Here is a 12,457-nt window from a genome sequence, read left to right on the forward strand (position 1 = left end):
AACATGTTTCCTCCCTTTGGCAGCCATCAGTTCCGAGCAGCTTCCCATCCCTTGAAGAGTGCTAGCTCTTTGCAGGAGCGGCCTTTAAATATGGCACCTGGTTTATTGAAGGCCTGATGTGGCGACGGAGTGGGCGAATCAGAAGATGGTTCATCAGCAACCCGGCATGTTTCCCAGGAATGCGCAATTAATGGGGCCGGAATGGGATGACACCGCGCGGAAACCTGCCATTGCGGCTGGCGGGCAAAACGTCCTTTTTCCTGCCCACTACCACACTTAGAGCGGAGTCGTCCCAGATTTGCACTAAGAGTCTCCTAAATCAGACACACAAACTGAATTAAAACAGGGATGGAATTTCAGCAAAGACTGGACTGTATGTGCTTTCAATTGCTGCTGCTAGAATCACAGCTTTTGCAATTACTGCAACAATTTGCTAACGACAACAAGGAGAGATTTTTTAAAAAGTGAAAGTGCATCCAAAAGACACAGATAGAGAGAACAGGCAGAGAGAGAGCAGGGACAGAAAAATGAATGAAAGAATAGTGGAAACGCTGCAGCCTGAGCAGTGCCATACTTCAAGCATGTTAGATAACCACAGCTACAACAGTGAGTTCCCTGACTGATGTGTACAGACTGATGTGTATTGAATTATATGATTCAGAAAACTAATATACACTGAAGGGAAGAGAGAGGAATGCACATCATTCCTCTACATATACAGATTTTACTTCTTATACTGACTCAATATTAACATGAGCAAACATAGGAGATCATTGGTCCCATTAGGACTGTGCTTTTGACAGACTATGTACAATGTATTCTATCAATAACTCTTACTTAATCTCCTGAGGGAAGGTTCTGTATAAATACTTGCTAATCCTCCTAAGGTAATCAGACAAACTCCAAACTCTTTATCCAGCCTCATATCTCCACTACTCAATCTTGGTCTGTGACCTTAATGAACATTTCCTCTTATCTTCCAAACTCCATACTCCAACCCGCACACCTACCTCAGCTGCAGCATTAGATATTAATCTCACTGATTTCACCTCAGTGGAAAGCATAGGCAATTTTTTCAGTTCTACATAGATAGGATTAATGCGACATCTAGATTAGCTAATTTCATGCAGATCTGATGTAAGGACTACTAATGCTAGCTTCTTTACATGTAATCAAAGGATTTATTGACACATGGTCCTCAAGTCTCTGAATATTAAGTACGTTCTTGAATTTCCTGACATCCGATGTAGAGGTGGAACCAAGAATAACAAGAGGCCAAGAACAAGATAAGACAATTATTTTAACTAGGCTCTGTGATTGATCAGCACCAAACATAAGCAGCCCACTAATCCCAAACCCACTACAGTTGTCAAGGACAAAATAGAAAGTAAGCTATCTGGCAATTTCCAATTACCTTCTGGCAGTTTACCAGTGGCACTGGCTGAAGCCAAGGAGCAGGTAATCTGTTTGCCCACTCGAATAAAGTCCCCAAAATGCCTACTGGGGTTAAGGGCGGGGGAGGTGGTGTGGGGTGGGCATGCAAAAAATGAGACTTGCGGAGTAGAGCAACAAACTTCAGCAAATTTGTTCTAATTTATAAACAGCTCCTTCTGTAGCAGCTGGAATAAGTACAATACAGGAAGAGTGCAGAAGTGTTATCCCCACAAAGTTGTCAGACTGGCTAAGGTGGTTACACTTAGCAAGTTTTGTGTCCAAGCTTCAGTCCAAGATTTCAACATACAACTTATGCTGATGCTGAAGAACGTAAGAAGTAGCAGCAGCAGACCATTCGGCTCCTCAAGCCTGCTCCTCTATTCAATAAGATCATGGTTGATCTGTTAATAGTCTCAACTTCACTTTCCTGCCATCCCTCCATAACTTCAACTCTCTTGTAGATCAAAAATCCGTCAAGCACTTCAGTGCAGTACGGAGGTGTGCTGCATTGTTGGAATTGTCTTTCAAACTAGATAAATGTACTGACTGTATTGTAGCCAAATTCACTAGATAGTAGGAAAGCGAGTTGCAAGGGGGATACAAAGAGTCTACAAAGGGATATAGATAGGTTAATTGAGTAGGAAAATGTAAAGATATTCACTTTGGCAGGAAGAATAGAAAAGCAGGATATTATTTAAATGGGGAAAGACTGCAAAATCCTGCAAAACAGAGAGACCTGGGTTTCCTTGCATATAAATCACAGGAAGTTAGCATGCAGGTACAGCAAGTAATCTGTAAGGCAAATGAAATAAAGGCAAAATACTGCGGACGCTGGAAATCTGACATAAAAACAGAAAATGCTGGAAAAACTCAGCAGGTCTGACAGCATCTGTGGGGAGAGAAACAGAGTTAACGTTTCAATTCCATGTGACATTTTTTCAGAGCTGGAGAAGAGTTCTGCTCTGAAGAAGTCATATGGACTCGAAACGTTAACTCTGTTTCTCTCTCCACAGATGCTGTCAGACCTGCTGAGTTTTTCCAGCATTTTCTGCTTTATTAAGGCAAATGGAATGTTGGCCTTTATTCATGAGGGATGGAATTTAAAAATAGGGAAATCTTGCTACAACTGTACAGGGCATTGGTGAGACCATACCTGAGTACTGTTACAATTTTGGTCACCTTACTTAACAAGGGAGATACCTACATTGGAAGCAATTCAGAGCAGGTTCACTAGGCTGATTCCTGGGATGAGGGATTTATCTTATGAGGAAAGGTTGAACAGGTTGGGCTTAATATCCATTGGGCTTTAGAAGAATGAGAGATGATCTTATCGAAACACATAAGACAGGGTCGATGATGAGAGGGTGTTTCCCTCATGAGGAAACTAAAACTAGGGGGCACAGTTTCAAAAAATGGGGTCTCCCATTTAAGACGGAGCTGAGGAGGAATTTCTTCTCTCAGCAGATCGCTAATGTTTAGAATTCTCTTCCCCAACAAACAGTGGAAGCTAGGTCATTGAATCTGTCCAAGGCTGGGCTAACCAGATTGTTGACTGACAAAGGAGTTGAGGGTTATGTGGGTGTGGCAGGCGGGAATTTGGAAATAAGGCCACATCTGTCATGTTGAGTGGCACAGCAGGCTTGAGGGGCTGAATGGCCTATTCCTGCTTTTATTTCTTATGTTCTTATGTTAAATTGAGACCCCAGCTACTTGTTCAAGTGGACAAAAGGATCCGACAGCATAATCTGAAAATAAAACAGAGTTCTTTCAGTTTCACTTTACAACCTTCTGCACTTAACATCGAGCTCAACAATTTGGGTCAAAACCATTACTCCCATTTTTTCAGATAGTAGATGCTGGTAATCATGCTGCTGCTGTGGTTTACAGCTCCTCTGGACCCATCCTTTGTCCCTGTACTTGTCCAATTACCACCCTCTTTTGCCTTGCGCATCTTCCCTTTTGTCATTTGAGGTGTCAGCTGTGGCTCAGTTCATAGCACCCTCGCCTTTGAATCAGAGGGTTGTGGGTTCATGTCCCACTCCTAGAAAACCAAGAACTGTGATTGTACTCGAAAGAAGTTGCAATCTGTGACTGTTGGTAACTTGAAAGAGTTTCCCTTTTGTCATTTAATCTCTCCTGTTTTCACCCTATCATTAACCTTCTCTTTTGTTCTTTCCCCTCCTCCTCCCTTTCACTACTTCTGTACTTTCTTAAAACCTGCCACACCTCTAACTCTTCCAGTTCTGACAAAAGATCATCAACTTGAAATGTTGAGCGGAATCTTCTGCTCTCATCGGTGGTGGAGCTAGGAGGAGGAAAGGACAACAAAATTAGGCAGGATGGTGGCATACCAGAACCCGGCCACCTTCCCAGCTCCACCCAAATTAAGTTCTGGGTGGGGTGGCCCATGGTCGAACTTCCTACCTGCCCCCTATTGAGGCTCTCAAATGGGCAATTAATGACCATTTAAGGGCCTCATTCCACCGCCAATGGAATTAACCCACTGGCTGACAGGCCAGCCGCCATGTGGTGTGCACAGCAGCTAAAACCATGCTGCCAGCTTGTCACCTGCTGTGACAGTGATCCCTCAATCAAAGGCACTCAGTGCCTGACCCGAGGGGGTGGACCTCGGGAAGGGGTGGGTGCTGCTGAGAGCCACCCCACTGCCCTTGCTGCCAACCTCCCTGCACCCCTCTTCCCTTGACCCCCATGCCATGAAACGCTCCCCCCCGCCAACATTACCTCGTGGCCTGGGTCACTCCATGATCCTGGGACTCCAGTGCCTGTTCCTCCAGTACCAACCAGGGCCCCTCCAGTGGCGCTGTTGAGCACAAAAGCTGTCTGCAGCTCTTGATAGACAAGACTTCCACCCCTGGGATCTTGATTCCAGGGGATGGCCAGCTGCTGGCCTCGTCACTGCCTGATTGGCTTGAGGTTCGACAGACCATCCCAAAAAGAGGCAGCTGGCAGGCCAGACCCCCGATGCCTCAACAAGATTCTGTCCGTTAATTCTGTTTCTTTTTCCACATATGGTGCCTGACCTTCCGAGAATTCCTAAAATTTTCTGTTCATATTTCAAATTTCCAGCATCTGCAGTTTTTTGCCTTAGAATTATCCCAGTGTCTTGGCCAACATTTATTCATTGACTCAAGGAAGGTGACCAGTTAATCTAGTTATTCGCTGCTTTGGGACTATGCACAATTTGGATGCTACCTTTACCCCCACATAACAACAGTGACTACACCTCAAAAGTGCTGAGTGCAATTCACTCCACGTGATATCAAGAAACGGCTGAAGGCACTGGATGCTGCAAAGGCTATGGGCCCTGATAATGTTCCGGCAATAGTACTGAAGACTTGTGCTCCAGAACTTGCTGTGCCCCTAGCCAAGCTGTTCCAGTACAGCTACAACACTGGCATCAAGTTGGCTTTGTGGAAAATTGTCCAGGTATGTTCTGTTCACAAAAAGCAGGACAAATCCAACCCAGCCAATTACCGCCCCATCAGTTTACCCTCGATCATCAGTAAAGTGATGGAAGAGGTCACCAATAGTGCTATCAAGCAGCACTTGTTTAGCAATAACCTGCTCACTGACGTTCAGTTTGGGTTCCGCCAGGGCCACTCAGCTCCTGACCTCATTACAGCCTTGGTTCAATAATGGACAAAAGTGCTGAACCCCAGAGGTGATGTGTGAGTGACTACACTTGACATCAAGGCAGAATTTAACCGAGTGTGGCATCAAGGAGCCAATGGGAATCGGGGAATATTCTCAGCTGGTTGAAGTCATACCTAGCACAAAGGAAAATGGTTGTGGTTGTTGGAGGTCAATCATCTGTCCCAGGACATCACTGCAGGTGTTCCTCAGGATAGTGTCCTTGGCCCAACCATCTTCAGCTGCTTCATCAATGACCTTCCTTCCATCATAAGATCAGAAGTGGGGATGTTCGCTGATGATTGCACCATGTTCAGCACCATTCGCGACTCTTCAGACACTGAAGCAGTCCATGTCCAAATGCAGAAAGACCTGGACAATATCCAGGCTTGGGCTAACAAGTGGCAAGTGATATTCACGCCACACAAGTGCCAGGCAATGACCATCTCCAACAAGACAGAATCTAACCATCGCCCTTTAAATTTAAATGGCATTACCAACACTGAATTCCCCACTATCAACATCCTGGGGGTTACCATTGACCAGAAACTGAACTGGACAAGCCGTATAAATACTGTGGCTACAGGAGTAGGTCAGAGGCTAGGAATCCTACAATGAGTAACTCACCTCCTGACTCCCCAAAGCCTGTCCACCATCTACAAGGCACAAGTCAGGAGTGTGATAGAATACTTCCCACTTCCCTGGACGAGTGCAGTTCCCACAACACTCAAGAAGCTTGACACCATCCAGGACAAAGCAGCCCGCTTGATTGGCGCCTCTTCCACAAACATTCACTCCCTCCACCATCGACGAACAATGACAGCAGTGTGTACCATCCACAAGATGCACTGCAGAAACTCACCAAGGCTCCTTAGGTAGCACCTTCCAAACCCATGGCCATTACCATCTGGAAGGACTAGGGCGGCAGACAGATGGGAACACCAGCACCTGGAAGTTCCCCTCCAAGCCACTCACCATCCTGACTTGGAAATATATCACCTTTCCTTCACTGCCGCTGAGTCAAAATCCTGGAACTCCTCCCCAATAGCATTGTGGGTGCACCTACACCACAGTGACTGCAGCAGTTCAAGAAGGCAGCTCACCACCACCTTCTCAAGGGCAATAAAGGATGGGCAATAAATGTTGGCCTAACAAGCGACACCCACATCCGGTAAATGAATTTTTAAAAAGTGCTTTAGAACATCCTGAGGATGTGAAAGGCATTATATAAATGCAACTTTTTTTTTCCCTTATCATACCAAAGTGTAAACAAGTTTTTGTACAATTGGGACAGTATCAATGACATAAGTGGAAAGTGCATCTGTTAAGGAACTAATGCAGCAGACATAACAGTAGAGCTAATATTGAAGAATCATTTAAGTTTGCCACACAGAGATGATCAGTTAGACTATCACGCCTGCTGTCCCTTTGCTTGGGCAACCCAAACTTAATCCACTATCCTGCCTCTCCTCATATTTTTCTCTGCCTCCAATGTTAATCCACTTCTCCATTAAAACATGGAAAGATCTCTGCCTCTTCAAGCTAGTAGAGCATAGGATAGTTTCAAGCTGTCACTCGCTCAGCGGGCAGCTAAACTTGAAAAGATTCCAGTTATTGAAATCTAAGTAGCCTGCCTTGCTCAATTAAATCTTTTGCAATTTGTTAATGAGCTGTTAAGTTTATTGTTGAGCAACTGAAATGTTCTTACTCCCCTAGCGGAGTTTTATACAAATAAGCCTCAATTTTAAACTTCACCTGGCTGGATCAGGGTGCACGAGGGGTTAAAATCATCCAAATCCATTTACTGGCACGGTGACATATTATTTCCACTGACTTTGAGGTGCAGGTAGACAGGGGTCTAATTTTAATGTTAAATTTGTGACTTGCTGATGTCATCAGCATGCCAATGGCGTTTTAACTTCGGAATTTGGGAGGCCCACCGGCCAAACCATGGCAGCAGTGGCTAGAAAGAAGCTGCGGTGGGCCAGGAGGAGCAGGAGGACTTGGCATGCCTGCCTGTCTATTTCAATGCACGGCAGCTTTGAATATCCTTATGCAGCTGCCGCGCAGGAGCTTAAAAGGAGCAATTTTGTGAGTAGTGAGCACGCTGCTTTCCTGATGCTGCCCGTCTGCAAAAGCACACAGCTTAGAGTTAGCATCGGTGCTATCCTAAGCCATGCAAGAAAACCCCCGGCCTCCATCACAAGCCACAGACTTGCTTCTCCCTCCCAGGGCCTCAGTTGCCAAATCCCATGTCTAGCATCAACTTTATGCATAGAACCATTCCCTTGGGTCCTCCAGCTCCCAACACAATTTCTGCTTCCACTTGCCAATCCTGACGTTACTTCTAATGATATTTGGGTGGGGGGGGGGGGAGGCGGGAACACTGAGCTCAATATTTAAATAAGGCCTGGGAATGAAAATAGCTTGGGCCTCACACTGATCTCCTGTGGTGGTTCTTTCCCGCCTGTTGGAACATGTTCCTAGTTAAAATCTAGCCCATTGTCCTTTGTTCTTATTTAGTACGATAAATTTGCTTTCTCTAACAAAAGTAGAGCATATTCCTGGCTCCAGCGTTACTAATTAAAAATGAAGCTAATTAAGTCTAGTTCTTACCGTGCTTGGCAGGATGGGAGGAAGCAATGGGTGGTGATTTAGCAGTCTGTAAAATTAATATCTAACACAAAAATACTTGTGTTCACATAAACACCATTAATTAAAAGACTAATAATTATAAAATAGATTTGGTTCTCAGAACACTATTCAGCATACCTTGTAATTATAAAAATAAAAGTGTCAAAGGGGATATGGCACTCAATATTTGAGACTGACATGGTGCCCTAATACTTGCAGTGTTGCTAATATGGATATGGAGTAGCTATGTTTGGACCATACCTAACATGACAAAATAAATATAAAACTCTTATCGGCTGGACTAATCTGGCCTCATAGGTACTATATGGCATCCAAGCAAATGGAGCATTTGAACAGAGTTCCACTGGACATACCATTGTTTTCTACAGTTCAGAATGTTGTGAGTTGAGGCCCCACTCCAGAACTTGAGAATACAATCTAAGCAGACACTGCAATATGATATGTTGGGGTGCTGCTCCTACATTGCTGGAGATGCTGTCGTTCAGATGAAACACTAAACCTGGGCCTCATCAATCCAATGGAACTATTCAAAGAGGAGCAGGGAGTCACTCAAGCAACATCGGCAACAATAGTTCTATGACAACTTGCATTTATATAGCACCATTAGCATAGAAATGACATCCCAAGGCACTTCATAGGAGATATTATGATGGGGGCGATCAAAGGAGGGAATTCCAAAGCATGGAAACCAGCTGAAGGCATGGTTTCAAATGTTGGGGTGAAAAGAGGGGAGATGTACAAGAGCCCTGAATGACAGGAATGGATAGTTTGAAGGCGGGGGAGAGAGGACTGTGGTGGAAAGAAGTTGTACGCCATGCTGCTGCAACCATCATGATGTGAGGCAGGCTCGATAGACCAACTGGTCTTTTCTTGCCCGTCAATTTTGTATGTTGCGCTAGGGATGGAAAATTGACACCTGAATCTTTCACAAACCAGAAGCCTATAAGTTAGCAAGGATAAGGGTGATGAGAGTGCAAGATTTGGTGCAGGGTGCAATACAGGCAACAGAGTTTTGGATGGGATGAGGTTAACAGAGGATAAAGATGGCTAATGGCTAAGCTTAGAGCGACCACTGGAATACTTGATATTGGAGGTGATAAAGTAAGGATGAACATTTCAGTGACTAACGAGCTGAAATAGGGGATGTTATACAGGAGAATAAGCTGTCTATAGAATGGAGAGGAAATGCGGTTAGAAGCTTGGTTCAGAGTCAAAAAGGATGCTAAGGTTGTGAATATTCTGAATGAACAAGAGTTACTGGTCAAGGATGGGGATGGAATCAAGTGGTGAGAGTATAAGTTTATAGAGTGTGTTGAAGAACATTGCTTCAGTTTTCCCAACCTTTAATTTTTTTTATTTTTATTCGTTCTTGGGATATGGGCATCGCTGGCTAGGCAGCATTTATTGCCCACCCCTAATGCCCTTGCTCAGGGGGCATTTAATTGGATGCAACTGCAGTTGATCCAGGACTGGATGTCAGACGACCATTCAAAAAACACAGATGCAATGGAAAGGTCAAGAGAGGTGGCAGTGAAGTAGAATAAAAAGAGAAAATGCTGAAAATACTCAGCAGGTCAGGCACCTGTTCTGATGAAAGGTCATCGACCTGAAATGTTTCTCCCTCTACAAGTGTTTCCAGACCTGCTGAATAATCCCAGCATTTTCTGACTTTATTTTAGATTGCCAGCATCTACAATATTTTGCTTTTGTGGTAGAGGTAGAACTGATTATCACGAGCATAAATGGATCTAAGCAAGAGGAGCGGTTAAGATTGCATCAATAGTACATCATAGAGAGTCCAGAGATAATCGTAGCGAGCAGAAAGAGAAGCCGTTGCTGGAGGAGTCTTGGCTCTGCTTGGGTGGTTAAGAATCAAATCAAGCAAGGGCAGTCTCACTGACCTGGAAATGGAACAGAGGGGAAGATGGTGTGGTTAATCATGCCAAATGCTGCAAGAGGGCAAATTGCGATAGTGAATGATGATCACAATCACAGAGGATGTCATTTGCGACTTTGATTAAGTACTCAGTGCTCTGGCAGGGGTGGAAACCTGTTCCAAGAGATTTCAAGATAAAGTTGGAGAAAAGATACAGTAGATACAGGTTTGGGAGGCAATGACATGTTCAAAGGCTTTGGAGAGGAAAGGGAGGTTAGAGATGAAGCGGTAGTTTGCAAGAACAGGGAATTCAAGGGTGCTTTTTTGAACAGGAGCTGATGATGATGGTTTTGAAAGAGAATGGTCAGTACCTTAGAAGAAGGAACCATTTACATTGCCAGCTAGCATGGAGGCCAGGATCAGAGGATGGGTGGTCAGCAGTTTAATAGGTAATGGGACTACATTGTTATTAGGTTATGTATAACAAAAATTAGATGCAACATTAAATCTACTTTAATATAGAAGCATTCAATTTCAGACTACAGATAAAATAATGTTATGCCATAAACTTCACTGCAGTCACTCATGCACGCCAGTATTTCACAGTCTTAACTTCAGGATTTGGCCTGTCAGCCAAACCATGGCAGCAGTAGTTAGAAAGAGGTTGCGGTGGGCCAGGACAAGCAGGAGTGCTACCCAATGACCTCTCTAATTTTTTTTTGTCATGCTTGCCTACTTCAATGTCGATACCTTAAAATGTTCTTATACAGCTGCTGTGCAGGAGCTTAAAAGGGACAACTTGTGTGGGTTGTCTGCACACTACTTTCCTGACGCTATCTGCCTGTACACGCACACAGCTTACAGGGAGCATCGGTGCTACCCTGAGCAATGCAAGAAATCCCTGGGCCTCAATCGTCAGCCCCAGACTTGCTTCTCCCTCCCAGGGGGTTCAGCAGTTGCCAAATTCCGTGTCCAGCATCAAGTTTACGCATGGAACTATTCTCTTGGGTCCTCTGGTGTCCTCAGCTCCTAACACAATTTTTGTTTCCACTTGCTCGCCCTGACAATAATTGGATGGGGGTGGTGGGGGGGAGTTGAACACTGTCCTCAATATTTAAATAAGACCTGAGAATGAAAATAGCTTGGGCCTCACACTGACCTCCTGTTGTGGCTCTTTCCCGCCTAACAGAACATGTTCCCTGTTAAAATGAAGCCTATTGTTCTTCCTTATTGCGATAAATTTGTTTTCTCCAACAAAACAGAACATATTCCCAGTCCATATGTCAGTGTTAGTTGACAGCAAAAAACATTAGTGTTGATGAGGATTCTCTCCCCTCAACCCTACTCCTATCCAAATCCTGTGGCCGCTGGAAATAATTTTAAGTGATGTGTGCTGTAAGCAGGAAATCTTGTGAGAACACTGACCCACATTATTCTAAGTTCAGAATTGCTTCCTTTCGCAACTTCACTCAAATTGAAGCTGCAATGCGGAATTGGAAGGGGAAATGGATGAAGAGGAGAAAGAGCATAGCAGATGCTGGGGAAGAGAAAGAAAGGGGTTGCAAAAGAGCACCAACATGAACTTGATAGGTGGAATGGGTGGGTGGGGGGGCGGTAATGAGAAGATATGAAGCAGCCACTTTCTTATAACCAGAGAGAAAAATCTTTAAATCTCTTGTATCTCAGCCATAGTACAGCTCCCGGTACCCATTTCACAGCAGCATTAGTAGATGCCAAGCACAGGAGATCTGCCCTATAGGTGCAGTTGTTGTATGAGCCAAGAAGGCTAATGGAATGCTATCCTTTATTATGAGAGGAAATGAACATAAAAGTAAAGATGTTATGCTTCAGTTATACAGGGCATTGGTGAGACTGCACCTCAGATACTGTGTGCAGTTTTGGTCTCCTTATTTAAGGAAGGATGTAAATGTATTGGAGGTGGTTCAGAGGAGGTTTACTAGATTGATATCTGGAATGAGCGGGTTGTCTTATGAGAAAAGGTTGGACAGATTGGTTGGCTTGTTTCCACTGGAGTTTAGGAGAGTGAGGAGCGATTTGATTGAAGCATACAAGATCCTGAATGGCCTTGAGAAGGTGGATGTCAAAAGGGTGTTTCCTCTTGTGGGTGAGTCCAGAACTAGGGGGCACTGTTTTAAAATTAGGGGTCGCCCTTTTAGGACAGAGGTGAGAATTTTTTTCTCTCAAAGGGTTTTGCGACTTTGAAATTCTCTGCCTCAGACAGTGGTGGAGGTGGGGTCATTGAATATTTTTAAGGCAGAGGTAGATAGATTCTTGTTAGGCAAGGGAATCAAAGGTTATCAGGGGTAAATGCGAATGTGGAAATCAAAACACAAGAAGATCAGCCATGATCTTGTTGAATGATGGAGCAGGCTCGAGGGGCCGAGTGGTCTACTTCTGTTCCTATTTCTTATGCTCAAAGAGGAGTCAGGAAATATGGAAAGGAAGATAAATTTTATTCTCAAATTAAAAGGGAATTTTACTGAATATTATCATTGAACTGGCAGGCAGAAATAGATTTCAAGGGTCCATTGTTTACTTTATCAGAAATATTATAAAAAGAAGTGGCCTATCAGTACAACATCAAGAAAACAATCCGGTTCATAAGCATGAGTCAAACAACAGGGCAGAGCCAAATCTTAGAAAAACATACGGAGTAAAACTTAACTCCAATAACCAGTAAATAACAACAAAAAGGATTCACCTTCAGCATTAATGCAAATCAAACATCCGTTTTAACAATTAAGTCTGCCTATTTTAAGAAATCAACTTTAAAATAGATAACTACTGAACAGCATAACTCTTGTGGTCCTAAACATACAA

General features: G+C 43.9%; 1 protein-coding gene across 12 annotated transcripts in view; it reads right to left on the reverse strand.

Annotated features, from left to right (window-relative positions):
- LOC144678302 (sickle tail protein-like) overlaps positions 1–12,457 on the reverse strand; it is a 599,821-nt gene that overhangs the window by 269,649 nt on the left and 317,715 nt on the right. The gene's annotated exons all lie outside the window — the stretch shown is intronic.

The sequence above is a fragment of the Cetorhinus maximus genome, chromosome 3 (genome assembly GCF_964194155.1).
Source record: "Cetorhinus maximus chromosome 3, sCetMax3.hap1.1, whole genome shotgun sequence".
Lineage (NCBI taxonomy): Eukaryota > Metazoa > Chordata > Chondrichthyes > Lamniformes > Cetorhinidae > Cetorhinus > Cetorhinus maximus.